Genomic DNA, 15,132 nt, shown 5'->3' on the forward strand with positions numbered 1-15,132 from the left:
TCAACTGGATGCTGCTTATCATACTACAACTCTTGGTTTGATATTAAAGATATTTTTTCATAATTTAAAGAATTTTTATTAATAATAAAATGTAATAACTTCTCTTTTATGCACTGTAGTGTCACCAAAATCCCTGCAGTCATTAACTGGATGCTGCTGATCATACTACAACACTTGGTTTGATATAAAAAAAAAACAAAAAAAAAAAACATAATTTTAAGGAATTTCTATTAGTAATAAAATTCAGTAACTTTCGTCTTACTATACTATAACTTTACTGCCACCAAAATAATTGCAGCCATCAACTGGCTCCTGCTGATCATACTACAACTCTTGGTTTGACATAAAAAAACAACAACAACAACATCATATTAAAGAATTTATTATAATAACAAAATTCAATATCTTCACTCTCGTGTACTGTAGAAAATTGAAACTTTGTCCAACTATCAACCGGCTCCTGTTGATCATCATAAGAGCCTATCTTGCCTACAGCCTCTTCAACTATGGCTGTTGCACATCACACAATACCAAAGCGTATCTTTCTTTGGTATTTGGGCTGTCGTCATTCCAAGGCAAAGGGTGTGAAACCATCTTGCACAAATTCCACACTGAATCTAAATGGGGATTAATGTGTTAAACATATAGAAAAATGTTAACATTAGGAAACCTGGAATGCAAAGTATACAATATTTAATTTATCTAATTTTATTCTACGATTCAGACTATTCATTGTTTTGAAACTGTTAAAGTAGCCTCACCCAAACAGCATCAATGGAAGTTTTGGGCAGGTCCTCACTTCCACAGAAAGAACAGAAATCATCCTTTGAAACTGAAAAAAGGTGTAAATTAGTAAGTAATAAATACATTATTATTAAGTTTGTAGCAGATGCTCAACATATGAATGTAATATTTAGAACAATACCTGATCGTTCAAGAATTTCCTCTGCCATGTCCCTTCTTAGACTTTGAAGCGACTGTGTTGATGAGTCAATGTCAAATGACTGTGGGATGTTTGGAAACTCCATCACTGTCATCTTGGCCATCTGTAAAGATAGTAAATAATACATTTTCTGTGTATGACATTACTCAGTAAAACTATATGCATTATGCTTACCTTAATGTATATTGTATTTTATTTTACTGTGTAGAGTATATTGTCTATGTTATTGCTTTTCCTACATCTGTACTGCTGCAACAAACAATTTCCCTGGGATGAATAAAGTCTAATCTAATCTAATAACTAATCTAATTTTATATTTTTTAAAAAGGCATGTTTCATAGAATCACCTGCATCACAAAGATCCCACAACTGGTGTTATCTTTCTGGAAGGTGTGGTGTATCTTGCCAGGTTGCCACTTGATGTTAACCCAGTCCTCCTTTCCAAATCTATTCCGACGCATTTTGAAATACTGTCTGCAGGGATAAAGGTAAATCAATTTTGGTTTAGATTTGTGCTTACTCCATAGCTTTACTAAATGTGTATTATAGTATTAATTTCTCGTAATTTATATTATTTAAGAAGTAGTATTTACTATTACCCAAATCTGTAGCCAGCCTTTTTGGTGTCCTCAGCTTCATTTGACCCTTTCAGAGGATCAACCACAAAAATGTGGTTTGACAAGGCATGAAGGTACTGTTTGAAAAAGGAAAATGATGGCATCTTTAAATATGTTAACAACAACAGCAAGACTAATAACATATTTTGACATTCCACTTGGTATAACGAGACTTGATAGCAGTCACATCAGTTGAAAGTAAGTTGTACACGCGAGTTACAATTTGGAGTCTTAGTGACTGAAAGTAGACTCAGATTATTAAGTAAGTGGTAGTGCTGGTAGGAGGGCTTTGTTTGGACAATCATCTTAAATGATTCCATCAAGTAATGGATGAAGACAGTGATGACTTTTAAACAAAAACATATCATTCGTAGAATAACAATCAATTGTGAGGCATGGATAGTTAGCTACACCATGTACAAAAAATGACAGCATGAGAGAAAAATGTCAGATTATTAAATATATTACAGTACTGTGACTTGAATAATTATTAGTTTTTAAAAAGAACAAACTTTTATTTAAAAAAAAGAATACATTGTCATGTATATTTAGTTGTATTTACTTAATTTGAGATAACTATAAATCATTATAGCAAACTAAGGTTTATTACCTTTGAATGTACAAACAATGACCAATACATAAATTCTGTAATGGCGCATAGTTTTATACTCACCACAAACTTCCAGTGGACATTTCTTTCGTTGACAAATCCAATTACTCCATCATAGTCATCAAATGTGACCTGACAAAATATGTAAGCGCAATAATTGTAGTACACAGAAGCAAAAGAAAATTTCACATACACAATAAACAATCTTTTTTCCTCTATGGGACATTATGTATTGAAAACTACATTTCCAGTGTCACATCATGGCTGATAACACTAGCGCATGTGTACATCAACAATCAAAGAATTTAGTGTCCTATCTGAAGCCTACTGACAATGACACTCCCGACTACACTACTAAGTGTTAAAAATAAAAGAAATTAATATAGTTATACTCACCTTTTTTAATCCTTGCCTGGCCATCTGCTCTCTTGTGCCATTTAAAATAACACCCATGATGTAGTGATCCATGTGGTATAGTCGGCCAGCAGTATCCTTAGAGATGAGTTTGGCTCTAATGTAACATTCAATCACCTTATAGAAAAATTGTAGGGGAAATACAAACATACATACAAACATGTCAGGTAATATAGAGGCTAAAGTTAATTCATGTCGTGTCACTGTCATGAACAAGCATTTATACAACATTTATACAACATTCTTAGACTAATTTGTCTAAGTCATACTTCAGCTCTTCTGACCTGCTGGATAACTTGGACAATATGGTACATTGACCATTTTAAAAAGAAACTTGCCTCGCCAATGATGAGTTCATCAGGCCTCAAACTCTGAAATTCCTTGTGCCGCAGGGTGAAATTTTGCTTCGCTTCAGCATGTCTGATAAGAACCACAATAACCTCTGTTGGTGTGCATGTCCAAAGGGCATCAACCTACAAGAATATGAACAATAAACTCATATCATGTAATACAGCATTGTAATAATTTTTTTTTTTTTTACTTTTTTTATGGCAGTGATATGCAAAAAAATAATAATTAAAAATTACCTCTGTGGCAGGCTTGGACTTTTTGCTTGTGAGGTCACTGCTGCATTTCCCCTGATCAAGGTTTTGCAGAAGACCTTTGCCAGTTTTCAGTGTTGCCTTTGATGTTTTTGGACCTGGTACTGTAGCTGGAGCAGTGTAAAATTTGGACCTGCCAGCTTGGGGCTTTGCTCCTTCTCTCTTTGCCCAACTCTCCTGATACTGAGTGATGTCTTTTGGGATGGTTTTAATGAGTAACTGCTCAGGGAATTTGTTGGTCATGATGTGCTCTCTGTATCTCCCCTGTAGAGAGCCATACATTTTTCTTACAAAGGTCCCTGGCCTCAGTCCCTTCTCCTTTTTTAGAATTGAATGTTTCACAATTCCAAACCATCCTTCCACATGGCAGTTTGTGTCCCTCGTTTTGCTTGGGCCAAAGTTTTCGTCTTCCATGTCAGATGCGTACCTTTTTAAATTTCCCAACAGCAGACCGCTCCAAAGAGGGAAAATGCCAAGGTATTTTTCAAAAAGGACATCCACAATAGCAGGACAGAAGTATGGGTTTTCCTCACAATTTGGGGTCTCTTTTTCAAGTTCTGCCTGCACCTCCTCAAAGACCTTTCTGAATTCAGATGTGAATGGAGACCTACCAACAATTGTGTGGGCATTTCTTCTGTCTTCATCATCTTCCTCCTGAGCTAAAGGTGTGTCCTTTAGTTTTTCAGTGTCTTCCATGTTGGGGGTCTTGTCCTCTTTTATCAAGTCCTTCAGGGCCTCAAGACTATCAAGGACTTTATTTGTCTTGTGTTTTCCAGTCAACACAGTGCACATGAGGTGGAAGATTTTGAGTGCTGTAGTCATTGAGGTACTGTTTTGGAGCCTGGCAAATGCAAACGTTGCAAAATCCTTCAAACCTTTGTCATTGGTTTTTCTCCCAATTGACTGAGCAACTGCTTTAAGCACATGCGCAGAGCATATGTGTAGCACTGTAAACATTCTGAGATCCCTCCATGTCTTCAGTTTTGAACAAATGGCAAAAGCCCTGTCCAAATAGCTGACAATGCTCTCCCTGTTGAACGACAGAAGAACGCTTTGGAGTAGTGCCCAGCTGTAATCTGTTTCAACTTGATGTACTCGTAGTTTTGTGTACTGCGACACTTTTCGGAGGAACTGCATTAGCCAAAATGTGATTGGAGGTACAGAGTGTTCATTTGTCAGCATTTCACAGATTGGGAGGGGGGGTGCACTCTGTCCTCCTCCAGGAAGAGTAAGAGAGTAGTAGAGGAGTCTTTTGGTCTGACCAGGAACTTTGGATGCAACATTACCTGTAGCATCTAGGTGTAAGGTCAGTGGGGTCTTCTTTCTCAGGTGTTGCACAACTATGCCTATTCCTGTTTCAGTATACATATGTACACCAAAAGGGTCAACTTGAAAGTGTTGAATGTACCCTGGCATCTTGTGAAATGTACTATCGCATTCCTTCATGATATTTTGAGTGAGGTACATCTCCATGAAGACATCATCATGAATTCCTTTTCTAACCTCTGAACTGATCACTTTTAGTACATTTTTGTTCAGACTTCGGGTCATGTTTCCTGAAATCAGTTCAACAACAGGTGTTTTTTTAAGTTTACTGTAGAATAGTTTGCTCAGTCCTGCACGTAACACACTTGCAATTCTCCCTCTTCTTGGGTTTGCTGCTGGTCTGAATTTTATTTCACTTGTCTTGTCAGTCTTTCCATGCTCAGGTTGGCTATCTCTCTGCAGTGGCACCTGTTCTTTTTCTTCTTCATCAGTCTTTTCCATGTTTCCATCTGACTCTTCTTTCTGAACGTTTTCCTCTGTGTCTTCATTGGATATCTCTTGGACATCTTGAATCGTGCTAAGTGACAGGTTCTCTGTCCCACTGTCCTTAGCTGCCTCACTATGCCTCATTAATGGCTCCTTAGTCTCACAAACTGTTTTTTTTTGTTCCATTACTTGAGCTTCATTCAATTCCTGTTGTTTGTCAACTAAATCCCTCACTCCATTACGATTTTTGGTCCATATGACCCAGAGCCAGTGACAGTTTTTTGGATTATCCTGACCAAATAGTGTTGTAGACAGTTCAGACCATATTTTTGAGGAATAACCTGTATCTCTGTTTGCAATGTTAGCACTCTTCATTGTTCTGGCCAGTGCTTCCATTCCACCTGCCATTGCCCATAGGTCTTTTCTATGAGCTTTGCTTCCTTTTTTAACTCTTCCCATTGTCTTAAAATTGCACCTAACCCTGTGAAAATGAGACAAGCAAAGCTAGAAGTTTTTATCAAGATAAAGTGAGGGGTCCGATATAGAAAGATGCAGTAAAACACATGGGGATGTCATATCAAGAAATGCAAGATAAGGTTAAAGTATCAATACATAGCTACGAACTAAACGTAATGTTACATTTCAGATTTACAAAATGTAATATTCTTATTTGGCAATTTACATAATATTTCAACATGAGGTTAAAGTTAGATTTATTTCTGGAATACATTTACATTAAAAATCATTTGGAGATTCAGTAACATTTCACTTACGCAAATTTTGTCAAGATTTCAGGTTCCAAAAGGTAGACAAGCACAGCACAACTCCAATAAAAAACATAAAATTACTTACACATAAAGATGAAACTGAACTGAAGGGGAAAAATTCCAAAAAATCCAATGCAATCTTCTCCTTCGTGGTGATATGCAGGTTATGCAGACTGAAAAGATCTGAGGTAGAGTTTAATTGAAAGGTGTTCCTGATTGGCTAGTGGCTTCATCACACTTTTGTATCCTTGTGTGATTGGTTTAAACAGAGTGTCCTTGAGGCAGCAATGACATCATCTTTTTCACTTACGAAAAAATATTTTATATCAAACCAAGAGTTGTAGTATGATAAGCAGCAGCCAGTTGATGGCTGTAGTGATTTTGGTGACACTACAGTGCATAAAAGAGAAGTTATTAAATTTTATTATTAATAAAACCTTCATAAAATTATGATTTTTTTAAAAAAATATATCAAACCAAGTGTTGTAGTATGATAAGCAGCATCCAGTTGATGGCTGCAGTGATTTTGGTGACACTACAGTGCATAAAAGAGAAGTTATTACATTTTATTATTAATAAAAATTCTTAAAATTATGAAAAAATGTTTTTAATATCAAACCAAGTGTTGTAGTATGATAAGCAGCATCCAGTTGATGGCTGCAGTGATTTTGGTGACACTACAGTGCATAAAAGAGAAGTTATTAAATTTTATTATTAATAAAAATTCTTAAAATTATGAAAAACTGCTTTTAATATCAAACCAAGAGTTGTAGTATGATCAGCAGCATCCAGTTGATGGCTGCAGTGATTTTGGTGACACTACAGTACATAAAAGAGAAGTTATTAAATTTTATTATTCATAAAAATTCTTAAAATTCTGAAAAACTGCTTTTAATATCAAACCAAGAGTTGTAGTATGATCAGCAGCATCCAGTTGATGGCTGCAGTGATTTTGGTGACACTACAGTGCATAAAAGAGAAGTTATTGAATTGTATTATTAATAAAAAATCCATAAAATTATGATTTTTTAAAAAAAATATCAAACCAAGAGTTGTAGTATGATCAGCAGCATCCAGTTGATGGCTGCAGTGATTTTGGTGACACTACAGTGCATAAAAGAGAAGTTATTAAATTTTATTATTAATAAAAAATCCATAAAATTATGATTTTTTAAAAAAAAATATCAAACCAAGAGTTGTAGTATGATCAGCAGCATCCAGTTGATGGCTGCAGTGATTTTGGTGACACTACAGTGCATAAAAGAGAAGTTATCACATTTTATTATTAATAAAAATTCTTAAAATTATGAAAAACTGCTTTTAATATCAAACCAAGAGTTGTAGTATGATCAGCAGCATCCAGTTGATGGCTGCAGTGATTTTGGTGACACTACAGTACATAAAAGAGAAGTTATTAAATTTTATTATTCATAAAAATTCTTAAAATTCTGAAAACTGCTTTTAATATCAAACCAAGAGTTGTAGTATGATCAGCAGCATCCAGTTGATGGCTGCAGTGATTTTGGTGACACTACAGTGCATAAAAGAGAAGTTATTAAATTTTATTATTAATAAAAATTCTTAAAATTCTGAAAAACTGCTTTTAATATCAAACCAAGAGTTGTAGTATGATCAGCAGCATCCAGTTGATGGCTGCAGTGATTTTGGTGACACTACAGTGCATAAAAGAGAAGTTATTGAATTGTATTATTAATAAAAAATCCATAAAATTATGATTTTTTAAAAAAAATATCAAACCAAGAGTTGTAGTATGATCAGCAGCATCCAGTTGATGGCTGCAGTGATTTTGGTGACACTACAGTGCATAAAAGAGAAGTTATTAAATTTTATTATTAATAAAAATTCCAGAAAATTATGATTTAAAAAAAAAAAAAATCAAACCAAGTGTTGTAGTATGATCAGCAGCATCCAGTTGATGGCTGCAGTGATTTTGGTGACACTACAGTGCATAAAAGAGAAGTTATTGAATTGTATTATTAATAAAAAAAATCCATAAAATAATGATTTTTTAAAAAAAAAAATATCAAACCAAGAGTTGTAGTATGATCAGCAGCATCCAGTTGATGGCTGCAGTGATTTTGGTGACACTACAGTGCATAAAAGAGAAGTTATTACATTTTATTATTAATAAAAATTCTTAAAATTCTGAAAAACTGCTTTTAATATCAAACCAAGAGTTGTAGTATGATCAGCAGCATCCAGTTGATGGCTGCAGTGATTTTGGTGACACTACAGTGCATAAAAGAGAAGTTATTGAATTGTATTATTAATAAAAATCCATAAAATTATGATTTTTTAAAAAAAATATCAAACCAAGAGTTGTAGTATGATCAGCAGCATCCAGTTGATGGCTGCAGTGATTTCGGTGACACTACAGTACATAAAAGAGAAATTATTAAATTTTATTATTAATAAAAATTCTTAAAATTATGTAAAACTGCTTTTAATATCAAACCAAGAGTTGTAGTATGATCAGCAGCATCCAGTTGATGGCTGCAGTGATTTTGGTGACACTACAGTGCATTAAAGAGAAGTTATTAAATTTTATTATTAATAAAAATTCTTAAAATTCTGAAAAACTGCTTTTAATATCAAACCAAGAGTTGTAGTATGATCAGCAGCATCCAGTTGATGGCTGCAGTGATTTTGGTGACACTACAGTGCATAAAAGAGAAGTTATTAAGTTGTATTATTAATAAAAAATCCATAAAATTATGATTTTTTTTAAAAAAAATATCAAACCAAGAGTTGTAGTATGATCAGCAGCATCCAGTTGATGGCTGCAGTGATTTTGGTGACACTACAGTGCATAAAAGAGAAGTTATTAAATTTTATTAGTAATAAAAATTCTGAAAATTCTGAAAAACTGCTTTTAATATCAAACCAAGAGCTGTAGTATGATCAGCAGCATCCAGTTGATGGCTGCAGTGATTTTGGTGACACTACAGTGCATAAAAGAGAAGTTATTGAATTGTATTATTAATAAAAATCCATAAAATTATGATTTTTTTAAAAAAATATCAAACCAAGAGTTGTAGTATGATCAGCAGCATCCAGTTGATGGCTGCAGTGATTTCGGTGACACTACAGTACATAAAAGAGAAATTATTAAATTTTATTATTAATAAAAATTCTTAAAATTATGTAAAACTGCTTTTAATATCAAACCAAGAGTTGTAGTATGATCAGCAGCATCCAGTTGATGGCTGCAGTGATTTTGGTGACACTACAGTGCATAAAAGAGAAGTTATTAAATTTTATTATTAATAAAAATTCTTAAAATTCTGAAAAACTGCTTTTAATATCAAACCAAGAGTTGTAGTATGATCAGCAGCATCCAGTTGATGGCTGCAGTGATTTTGGTGACACTACAGTGCATAAAAGAGAAGTTATTAAGTTGTATTATTAATAAAAAATCCATAAAATTATGATTTTTAAAAAAAAAATATCAAACCAAGAGTTGTAGTATGATCAGCAGCATCCAGTTGATGGCTGCAGTGATTTTGGTGACACTACAGTGCATAAAAGAGAAGTTATTAAATTTTATTATTAATAAAAATTCTTAAAATTCTGAAAAACTGCTTTTAATATCAAACCAAGAGTTGTAGTATGATCAGCAGCATCCAGTTGATGGCTTCAGTGATTTTGGTGACACTACAGTGCATAAAAGAGAAGTTATTGAATTGTATTATTAATAAAAAATCCATAAAATTATGATTTTTTAAAAAAAATATCAAACCAAGAGTTGTAGTATGATCAGCAGCATCCAGTTGATGGCTGCAGTGATTTTGGTGACACTACAGTGCATAAAAGAGAAGTTATTAAATTTTATTATTAATAAAAATTCTGAAAATTCTGAAAAACTGCTTTTAATATCAAACCAAGAGCTGTAGTATGATCAGCAGCATCCAGTTGATGGCTGCAGTGATTTTGGTGACACTACAGTGCATAAAAGAGAAGTTATTGAATTGTATTATTAATAAAAATCCATAAAATTATGATTTTTTTAAAAAAATATCAAACCAAGAGTTGTAGTATGATCAGCAGCATCCAGTTGATGGCTGCAGTGATTTCGGTGACACTACAGTACATAAAAGAGAAATTATTAAATTTTATTATTAATAAAAATTCTTAAAATTATGTAAAACTGCTTTTAATATCAAACCAAGAGTTGTAGTATGATCAGCAGCATCCAGTTGATGGCTGCAGTGATTTTGGTGACACTACAGTGCATAAAAGAGAAGTTATTAAATTTTATTATTAATAAAAATTCTTAAAATTCTGAAAAACTGCTTTTAATATCAAACCAAGAGTTGTAGTATGATCAGCAGCATCCAGTTGATGGCTGCAGTGATTTTGGTGACACTACAGTACATAAAAGAGAAGTTATTAAATTTTATTATTCATAAAAATTCTTAAAATTCTGAAAAACTGCTTTTAATATCAAACCAAGAGTTGTAGTATGATCAGCAGCATCCAGTTGATGGCTGCAGTGATTTTGGTGACACTACAGTGCATAAAAGAGAAGTTATTGAATTGTATTATTAATAAAAAATCCATAAAATTATGATTTTTTAAAAAAAATATCAAACCAAGAGTTGTAGTATGATCAGCAGCATCCAGTTGATGGCTGCAGTGATTTTGGTGACACTACAGTGCATAAAAGAGAAGTTATTAAATTTTATTATTAATAAAAAATCCATAAAATTATGATTTTTTAAAAAAAAATATCAAACCAAGAGTTGTAGTATGATCAGCAGCATCCAGTTGATGGCTGCAGTGATTTTGGTGACACTACAGTGCATAAAAGAGAAGTTATCACATTTTATTATTAATAAAAATTCTTAAAATTATGAAAAACTGCTTTTAATATCAAACCAAGAGTTGTAGTATGATCAGCAGCATCCAGTTGATGGCTGCAGTGATTTTGGTGACACTACAGTACATAAAAGAGAAGTTATTAAATTTTATTATTCATAAAAATTCTTAAAATTCTGAAAACTGCTTTTAATATCAAACCAAGAGTTGTAGTATGATCAGCAGCATCCAGTTGATGGCTGCAGTGATTTTGGTGACACTACAGTGCATAAAAGAGAAGTTATTAAATTTTATTATTAATAAAAATTCTTAAAATTCTGAAAAACTGCTTTTAATATCAAACCAAGAGTTGTAGTATGATCAGCAGCATCCAGTTGATGGCTGCAGTGATTTTGGTGACACTACAGTGCATAAAAGAGAAGTTATTGAATTGTATTATTAATAAAAAATCCATAAAATTATGATTTTTTAAAAAAAATATCAAACCAAGAGTTGTAGTATGATCAGCAGCATCCAGTTGATGGCTGCAGTGATTTTGGTGACACTACAGTGCATAAAAGAGAAGTTATTAAATTTTATTATTAATAAAAATTCCAGAAAATTATGATTTAAAAAAAAAAAAAATCAAACCAAGTGTTGTAGTATGATCAGCAGCATCCAGTTGATGGCTGCAGTGATTTTGGTGACACTACAGTGCATAAAAGAGAAGTTATTGAATTGTATTATTAATAAAAAAAATCCATAAAATAATGATTTTTTAAAAAAAAAAAATATCAAACCAAGAGTTGTAGTATGATCAGCAGCATCCAGTTGATGGCTGCAGTGATTTTGGTGACACTACAGTGCATAAAAGAGAAGTTATTACATTTTATTATTAATAAAAATTCTGAAAATTCTGAAAAACTGCTTTTAATATCAAACCAAGAGTTGTAGTATGATCAGCAGCATCCAGTTGATGGCTGCAGTGATTTTGGTGACACTACAGTGCATAAAAGAGAAGTTATTGAATTGTATTATTAATAAAAATCCATAAAATTATGATTTTTTAAAAAAAATATCAAACCAAGAGTTGTAGTATGATCAGCAGCATCCAGTTGATGGCTGCAGTGATTTCGGTGACACTACAGTACATAAAAGAGAAATTATTAAATTTTATTATTAATAAAAATTCTTAAAATTATGTAAAACTGCTTTTAATATCAAACCAAGAGTTGTAGTATGATCAGCAGCATCCAGTTGATGGCTGCAGTGATTTTGGTGACACTACAGTGCATTAAAGAGAAGTTATTAAATTTTATTATTAATAAAAATTCTTAAAATTCTGAAAAACTGCTTTTAATATCAAACCAAGAGTTGTAGTATGATCAGCAGCATCCAGTTGATGGCTGCAGTGATTTTGGTGACACTACAGTGCATAAAAGAGAAGTTATTAAGTTGTATTATTAATAAAAAATCCATAAAATTATGATTTTTTTTAAAAAAAATATCAAACCAAGAGTTGTAGTATGATCAGCAGCATCCAGTTGATGGCTGCAGTGATTTTGGTGACACTACAGTGCATAAAAGAGAAGTTATTAAATTTTATTAGTAATAAAAATTCTGAAAATTCTGAAAAACTGCTTTTAATATCAAACCAAGAGCTGTAGTATGATCAGCAGCATCCAGTTGATGGCTGCAGTGATTTTGGTGACACTACAGTGCATAAAAGAGAAGTTATTGAATTGTATTATTAATAAAAATCCATAAAATTATGATTTTTTTAAAAAAATATCAAACCAAGAGTTGTAGTATGATCAGCAGCATCCAGTTGATGGCTGCAGTGATTTCGGTGACACTACAGTACATAAAAGAGAAATTATTAAATTTTATTATTAATAAAAATTCTTAAAATTATGTAAAACTGCTTTTAATATCAAACCAAGAGTTGTAGTATGATCAGCAGCATCCAGTTGATGGCTGCAGTGATTTTGGTGACACTACAGTGCATAAAAGAGAAGTTATTAAATTTTATTATTAATAAAAATTCTTAAAATTCTGAAAAACTGCTTTTAATATCAAACCAAGAGTTGTAGTATGATCAGCAGCATCCAGTTGATGGCTGCAGTGATTTTGGTGACACTACAGTGCATAAAAGAGAAGTTATTAAGTTGTATTATTAATAAAAAATCCATAAAATTATGATTTTTTAAAAAAAAATATCAAACCAAGAGTTGTAGTATGATCAGCAGCATCCAGTTGATGGCTGCAGTGATTTTGGTGACACTACAGTGCATAAAAGAGAAGTTATTAAATTTTATTATTAATAAAAATTCTGAAAATTCTGAAAAACTGCTTTTAATATCAAACCAAGAGTTGTAGTATGATCAGCAGCATCCAGTTGATGGCTGCAGTGATTTTGGTGACACTACAGTGCATAAAAGAGAAGTTATTGAATTGTATTATTAATAAAAAATCCATAAAATTATGATTTTTTAAAAAAAATATCAAACCAAGAGTTGTAGTATGATCAGCAGCATCCAGTTGATGGCTGCAGTGATTTTGGTGACACTACAGTGCATAAAAGAGAAGTTATTAAATTTTATTATTAATAAAAATTCTGAAAATTCTGAAAAACTGCTTTTAATATCAAACCAAGAGTTGTAGTATGATCAGCAGCATCCAGTTGATGGCTGCAGTGATTTTGGTGACACTACAGTGCATAAAAGAGAAGTTATTGAATTGTATTATTAATAAAAAATCCATAAAATTATGATTTTTAAAAAAAAATATCAAACCAAGAGTTGTAGTATGATCAGCAGCATCCAGTTGATGGCTGCAGTGATTTCGGTGACACTACAGTACATAAAAGAGAAGTTATTAAATTTTATTATTAATAAAAATTCTTAAAATTCTGAAAAACTGCTTTTAATATCAAACCAAGAGTTGTAGTATGATCAGCAGCATCCAGTTGATGGCTGCAGTGATTTTGGTGACACTACAGTGCATAAAAGAGAAGTTATTAAATTTTATTATTAATAAAAATTCCAGAAAATTATGATTTAAAAAAAAAAAAAATCAAACCAAGTGTTGTAGTATGATCAGCAGCATCCAGTTGATGGCTGCAGTGATTTTGGTGACACTACAGTGCATAAAAGAGAAGTTATTGAATTGTATTATTAATAAAAAAAATCCATAAAATAATGATTTTTAAAAAAAAAAAATATCAAACCAAGAGTTGTAGTATGATCAGCAGCATCCAGTTGATGGCTGCAGTGATTTTGGTGACACTACAGTGCATAAAAGAGAAGTTATTAAATTTTATTATTAATGAAAATTCCAGAAAATTATGATTTTTTAAAAAAAAAATATCAAACCAAGTGTTGTAGTATGATCAGCAGCATCCAGTTGATGGCTGCAGTGATTTCGGTGACACTACAGTGCATAAAGGAGAAGTTATTAAATTTTATTAGTAATAAAAATTCTTAAAATTCTGAAAAACTGCTTTTAATATCAAACCAAGAGTTGTAGTATGATCAGCAGCATCCAGTTGATGGCTGCAGTGATTTTGGTGACACTACAGTGCATAAAAGAGAAGTTATTGAATTTTATTATTAATAAAAAAATCCATAAAATTATGATTTTTTTTAAAAAATACATCAAACCAAGTGTTGTAGTATGATCAGCAGCATCCAGTTGATGGCTGCAGTGATTTTGGTGACACTACAGTGCATAAAAGAGAAGTTATTAAATTTTATTATTAATAAAAAATCTTAAAATTATGAAAAAATGTTTTTAATATCAAACCAAGTGTTGTAGTATGATCAGCAGCATCCAGTTGATGGCTGCAGTGATTTTGGTGACACTACAGTACATAAAAGAGAAGTTATCAAATTTTATTATTAATAAAAATTCTTAAAATTCTGAAAAACTGCTTTTAATATCAAACCAAGAGTTGTAGTATGATCAGCAGCATCCAGTTGATGGCTGCAGTGATTTTGGTGAAACTACAGTGCATAAAAGAGAAGTTATTAAGTTGTATTATTAATAAAAAATCTTAAAATTCTGAAAAACTGCTTTTAATATCAAACCAAGAGTTGTAGTATGATCAGCAGCATCCAGTTGATGGCTGCAGTGATTTTGGTGACACTACATTGTCTAAGAGTGAAGGTATTGAATATCTGTGTAGTGTTTCTCTTCGCTGCTTTAGCGGTTTTGCAATTTGCAGACGGTCCCTATCCACTCGTCTCACAGCCGGCTGCTCATAGACACCAATGTTATTTCTACAGCTTGAAAGATAGCTACTTTTGATAAAACTGGGCTTGTAGCACATTGTCTACCTTACAACGATGGGAAAGAGGCCTCGTTTATGTTTTGACAACGTATCACTAATGAGTTATTGATGCCGGAAGTCCGAATCTGTGAATATCTTTCCAACTTTACCGAGCTAAATGAGCTCTAAGGGATAAAGAATGATTCAAGACCCTCTCAGGGTTTATTTTGCAATAATAATTTGCGCACTGTATTATCCCGCTTATTACACAGGTACTCAGTGAAACACCCATTATTTTAACACTGTTGACCTAAATTGGCTTTTAACACAAACCACGGA

The 15,132-nt window shown here is 32.4% G+C and overlaps 2 long non-coding RNA genes across 2 annotated transcripts; both read right to left on the reverse strand.

The window, feature by feature from the left end:
- Positions 1–366: 366 nt before the first annotated feature.
- On the reverse strand, positions 367–1,133 carry LOC146305770 (uncharacterized). Its single transcript, XR_014769156.1, has 3 exons — positions 926–1,133; positions 762–832; positions 367–617 (listed from the first exon to the last, which is right to left on the reverse strand). It is a non-coding gene; the product is annotated as an uncharacterized LOC146305770 (long non-coding RNA).
- Positions 1,134–1,287: 154 nt separating this feature from the next.
- Positions 1,288–2,304, reverse strand: LOC146305771 (uncharacterized). The gene is made up of 3 exons (XR_014769091.1): positions 2,234–2,304; positions 1,543–1,637; positions 1,288–1,417 (listed from the first exon to the last, which is right to left on the reverse strand). It is a non-coding gene; the product is annotated as an uncharacterized LOC146305771 (long non-coding RNA).
- Positions 2,305–15,132: the final 12,828 nt, after the last annotated feature.

This window comes from Lutjanus erythropterus, chromosome 23 (genome assembly GCF_056507025.1).
Source record: "Lutjanus erythropterus isolate fLutEry1 chromosome 23, fLutEry1.hap2, whole genome shotgun sequence".
Lineage (NCBI taxonomy): Eukaryota > Metazoa > Chordata > Actinopteri > Lutjaniformes > Lutjanidae > Lutjanus > Lutjanus erythropterus.